This window comes from Ruditapes philippinarum, unplaced genomic scaffold (assembly GCF_026571515.1).
Source record: "Ruditapes philippinarum isolate M1 unplaced genomic scaffold, ASM2657151v2 ctg3757_1_1_1_1, whole genome shotgun sequence".
Classification (NCBI taxonomy): Eukaryota; Metazoa; Mollusca; class Bivalvia; order Venerida; family Veneridae; genus Ruditapes; species Ruditapes philippinarum.
In genome coordinates this window covers 173,158-179,381 of record NW_026860359.1, presented here as the reverse complement: position 1 = coordinate 179,381, position 6,224 = coordinate 173,158, and the positions used below count along the sequence as shown (strand labels likewise).

General features: G+C 32.2%; 1 long non-coding RNA gene across 1 annotated transcript; it reads right to left on the bottom strand.

Moving 5' to 3' along the window:
- Positions 1–666: 666 nt before the first annotated feature.
- Positions 667–5,069, bottom strand: LOC132759786 (uncharacterized). Its single transcript, XR_009629768.1, has 2 exons — positions 3,362–5,069; positions 667–803 (listed from the first exon to the last, which is right to left on the bottom strand). It is a non-coding gene; the product is annotated as an uncharacterized LOC132759786 (long non-coding RNA).
- Between the last annotated feature and the right edge of the window lie 1,155 nt (positions 5,070–6,224).

The window sequence follows — 6,224 nt, the reverse complement described above, 5'->3', positions numbered from 1 at the left end:
TATTCAGCGGAAACTATGTGGTCTAACGACGGACAGACCAACAGACAGACTGACATTAGCAAAACAATATACCCACTCTTCTTCGGAGGGGGCATTACACTTTAAGTAGTATTTTGATTTCCCTACTAATTTTGATTCAATTTAATTATAATTGCCAGAACTAAAAAATCAACATCACTATTTTTAAATTATGTATATGGCAAACAGGTTTATTTTTGGAAACTTTTTTCACAATATAAATAAAACTGGCATAATTTCTGAAGCATAATGTGCCTTTAATAAAAAAATACTTAACAATTCTTGTAATATAAAATTATACTTAAATTGCATAAACAGATTTATACATGTACCGTATATCTAATTATTAAATTAAATTATTTAACAAGACCTTTTTTACATAAAAGATTTTTTCGAAGGACTGAAATATTTGACAGTGGTCTTGGTGTAATTGTTATTAAGATTCAAATTCTGATTGTACAAAACACATACAAGATAACTGTGTAATGCAAAAGTTTTCTTTTTTGTTTCCTTCCATTAAGCCAGGAACCAGAAAGTTATTCAATGTATTGGCAAGTAATGGTGGTTTAGGGATTTTTCTGCTGCTGTTAATCACATATTTATTTGACATATGTCCCCGTACAGCCAGGTATCAGGTGTGAAATCATAAGATTGAACTATTTAAAAACTTTAACATCTTTGTCGTTCAGAACATCCCGCTGATAATCATCCGGAGATTGATGGATAAAAAGCCAAACAGTTGTGATTGTCCTCATTGTCCCTGTAGATTTATTATAGCTGATTTTCTGAAATAAAGGAAAGCAAGAAGTCACAATTATAACATCATGAAGCAGGAATTTCCTATTCTAACACTATTACAGTGTATTTATATGTGTTTTGAATATACAGATTTTTTTCTTGTCTATTTTCAAGCTAACCAATCCAAATTACTTAAATTGACTTGTCAATCATTCAATTTGGACAGAACCATTCACCATACATGTATTATGGAAAACATTGAAATATTAATGTACATGCAGGCTGATGGGTATAGAATATGTTTCCGCCAGGAGGCTTAAAGTTAATGAGTCCAGAGAGTAAACAAGTAGATTTCAAATGAAAAAAAATGAGCCGCGTCACGACAAAACCAACGTAATGCGTTTGCGACCAGCATGGATCCAGACCAGCCTGCGCATCCGCGCAGTCTGATCAGGATCCATGCATTTCGCTGTTAGTTTCTCCACTTGTAATAGAGTAGGTAAGCGAACAGCATACTGGTCTCAAACCCACTATGTTGGTTTTGTCATGACGCGGCTCAAATGTTATTGTAATTTAAGTAAGATCTGCAAACACATCCGATATAATATTGTGATTTGCGACTGATTGTATTCTTTGACATAAAAGAAATGAATGTATTGTTGATACTTTTCTGTCAATCAATTACTGATACAGGATTGAAATAAAATCGATACTTTTGCCTCATCAATGAAAGGTTTAAAAATGATAAAATTAGCAAAGAATATAAACATTAAAATGGGCATGTCTAAAACTATACCGGCGGTAACCGTCGCTACTTGATGAACTTTATTTATTTTGTTAATTTATGATGGTTTTTATGAGGGCTTTTATTTGAACAAATTTGGTTGACACTCACAAGAAGATGTTTCATGCTTTAATATCTAAAATCTAGCTATTTGGGTTTTAAAAGAAGATTTTTAAGTTTTTACTATATACAAATAAGGAAATCAATGACCCCCAGGGCGGGGCAATTTTGACCCCAGGGCATTTATTTTAACCGGACGGACGACGAACGGATGGACGCCGGACGAAAAGCGATCACAAAAGCCTACCATATCACTTTGTGACAGGTGAGCTAAAAAGTTAAAGCCATACAATATATATATATACACAATTGAAGTTTATACCTTATTATTAAGAAAGAAAGAACTGATGGTAAAGAAATTAATACTGCACAATGACTTTAATTTGAAATATGTATACCGACGTAGATGAACCCAACTTTGGGATGATTAGGACTAGGACAACTCTTGATAAAATTTGTACAGTCCATTAGGAAGTCCCTGAGATCAACAGAAAACTGAGCATGAATGCAGTATGCATTGATATACAGTACAAATAATAATTTAATACATTGGCAGACAGTCATCATAGGGAAATCATGTACCATGTAAAAGGGTACCAAGGTGAACTATGGATACATTTTACTCGACATATCAATTTGTCATTGATATTTACTATTTAGTATAAATACGATATCGATATAATCGTCGATATGCTTTTTAACAAAGGCCTCCTTATCCCTTCTAGAATTGTGGGAATTATGCATTTTATCTTTGCATATTTTCACTGAGATTATCTTCAAGATTCTATTGTACAAGATATGTTTGTAAAGCATCTATGTCTCCTACTGGCAGCCAATTAGTCATGTTGTCAGGTCATTTTTACATTGACTTTTGACCTAGTGACCCCATACTGGCATGTATATAGAAATCATCTACTAGCCCAGGCAAATGCACCTGGTATAATTTATAGCCAAGGGCCTATTAGTTGTCAAGTAATTCAGGTTGGAATCTGTTTTGAAGAACAATATAAATATGATCTTGACCTTTGATCCCTTGACCCCAAAATCAATAGGAATCTTCTTCTGGCCAAAACCGAAGCAGTTGTGGACATTAAGGACCAGGGAACAATAAGATGCCAAGTTATTAATCGTAAACGATTTTGACATTCAATGTGAGCTTGAACTCTGACCTAAAAACAATTGGGGTCATCTGCAGGTCATAACTAATCTCCATACCAAGTTAGCAGCGTTCTTAAGTTATTGACTGGCAACGGATTTGACTACGACCGACTGAAAGAAGAACCAACCGATTGATAAGTGTGATGCAATAAATCACTTAGTGCAATGTACCCCACTTCTTCTAATGTTAAAGGCACATTATGCCTCAGAAAGGAAAAAATCGTTAGTTAGGGAAAACAAGGGTTTGTTTCTGCTAACTCACAGTTTAAAAACTTGTTAGATTCTTTTTATTCGAAGAAAGTAGTGTTGAATGTGAAATAACATGTCCAAAAAGTGGCAATTGAATGTAAACAAAGTAGTATTTTGACATCCATACAAAATACTATATCAGTTTTATTGTTCTCAATGCAAAAAAACACAATAAGCAAAAGGTGATATAGGTCATTTGCTAATGGGTAACTTGTTGAAAATTTAAACGGAACACCAGAAATAGACAGCTATTGAGACTTTATTTAATGAAAGCATATCAGGGCATAATGGGCCTTTAATTTACATATACAGTTTATTATGCTGTCCATCATAAAGATATTTGAAAATGCTTACCAAGACAAGAGGAAGTTTTTCAAAAAAATCTCTACAAATTGATCTATCATCACACAATGCTCCATATAAAATACGACAGGAGATTCTGCACAACAAAGAATCTGAAATTTTGATCCATTAGGCCACTGAAACAATAAATAACATAACATTTTGACGAAATTTTAAAATTCTTATTTAGTTCAATATTTTACTTACCAGTACATGTGTGGTATACTGATTCCCATGATACATAAGTAATATTACCGGCGGCAGAATTATTTAATAACTGCCGTTAAGAAATGTGACATCATGATTTAAAACTCTTGCCTACTTGAATAAATGTTTTACGTTTTCTATTGAATAGGTATCAAAATACCCTTTTGTAAATATGTCAATCGGACAAATTTGCAACAGTGAAAAAAATTATGACTTTTACATCGCAAACACATATAAATAAACAAGAGGAACTCAAAAGGGTTGAGGTGTCCAAGTAGGAAGACATTCCATTAAGAAACAAGAGCTACCGTTTGGACTAAGTGAGCATGCTCGATTATTCTCAGTGCTTGATTGTTAAAGAGCATAGATAATTTATTCAAAACAATATTTTTATTTTAAAGTTTAAAACGGGCCAAACATTTTTCAAATCCATACCTTGGAGAGTGACCTATTATGCTCTCAAACATGTGTATAAAATTTCAACTTGTTTCAAAGCCATATGTCAGTGGACTTCACATATAGATTTGAGGTGGTATACAAATCTTAATGTAAATTTTAAGTCCAAAAAGTGGCATAATTCTGTTAAATTGCTTGAAAGAATTTCTTCTTCATGTCTACAGTTTGGGGCATGATGGTGAACAAGTCTGCAAAGTTTCAAAAACCATATGTCAATGTACTTTGAAAATATTTGAGGTGGTATGCAAACTTTAACATAAATTCCAAGTCGAAAAAACGGCATAATTTTGTCATAATTCTTGTTAGAGACCACCTCCTGTCTACATATTGGCGGAATGATGGTACATAAGTCTGCATAGTTTCAAAGCCATATGTCAATGTATTTTGTATATATTTGAGGTGGTACGCAAAATTTTAATGTAAATTCTAAGTCGAAAAATGGGCATAAATCTGTCAAAATGCTTGAAAGATTTATCTCCTCTTGTCGACAGGTTGGAAACATGATGGCAAACAAGTCTACAAAGTTTCAAAACCATATATCAATGGACGTTGAAAATATTTAAGGTGGTACGCACATTTTAATGTAAATTCTAAGTCGAAAAAGGGGCATAATTCTGTCGAAATGCTTGAAAGATTTACCTTCTCCTGTCTACAGGTTGGGGGCATGATGGCAAACAAGTCTACATAGTTTCAAAACCCTATGTCAATGGACTTGAAAATATTAAAGGTAGTAGGCCTACCCATATTTTAATGAAAATTAATTCTACGTCGAAAAATGGGCATAATCCTGTCAAAATTTTGGAAAGAGGTACCTCCTCCTGTCTACAGGTTGGGGGCATGATGGCAAACAATTGTGCAAAGTTACAAAACCATATGTCAATGGACTTTGAAAATATTTGAGGTAGTACGTACATTTTAATGTAAATTCTAAGTAAAAAAGGGTACATAATTCTGTCAAACTGCTTAAAAGAGTTACCTCCTCCTGTCTACAGGTTAGTGGCATGATGGCAAACAAATCTACAAAGTTAAGTTTCAAAGCCATATGTCAATGGACTTTGAAAATATTTGAGGTAACAGTTATTTAACAAGTGTCTTAATTGTCTTAATTGACTTAGTTAATTAAAGGTTTTATTTTAACAATAAAGTCTACTTTAAAAATAAAAAAAATTATGGGAAAATATTAAAAGTGGAATTATTTATTATGATATAAAGTTTTTTTTATTTATCTAATTAAAAGAAAATCTTATAATATAGATCTAATTTAATTTGAATAATCTATTTCAATACTTAGATATCTAAAATGAAATAATGTAAAAAAAATAAAAAATTCAATATAAAATCTCTTACCTGTAAAATATTTCCAAATCCTAATTCCAAGTTAAATCCATTAAGTTCCGGTAAAAAAAAACTTCCATGAATTATTTCTCCTCTTAAAATGATTTTATTTATTTATTTATAAACAACTGTCACTTAATTAAACTTTAAACAGAAATAAAAGTTTGTAAATTAAATGATCAAACTATACAGTACATGTATAAGGTAGAAGAAGCCGCCAATTTATTTTAAATGTCCATTTTTAAATTGTTTTCATTTAAAATTATTGAAGTCATTTCTTTAGTCATTTATTTTATAATGTTTGTCCTTGTTTATTCATTGCTTGGTTTCCTTGTTTTGAACTCAAAACAGAAGCAGTCGTGTATCACATAAAAAGTTTGTGATCTCCGAATATTTTCTATAACACGTTGATATTCTGTCCACGGTGTTATGGCGGACATATTTACTGTAACTGACTGCGGCAGATTTTCCAACACGGTAATAAAGTTCTGTAAACTTTCTGCAGACATTTGAATCAACCCATACCTCACACGTTTAATATTCAACATGTCACGTGACAGTAATAATGAACTTTCATCATCTAGATTGATTCTCCACAACTTAACATAAACTAATGACGGCGTTGATATATTTAATTGTAGCCTCCCAGGTAAACCCCGCAAGTGTAACTTTGATAGAGTTGAATGTTTAGACAAGTCCAAGTTCATCAATCTCTTACAATCATGGTCGCCATGTTCTTTACAGCATAACTCGTTCAATATTAACTCTTTCATTGATTTTTGACCGGAGATAAAATTGTAAAATGTTTCCAATATTTTGTGAGATAACGTTAAGCCGTCAATATATAAATATTGTATGTTTTGTACTCGCGCTAAAT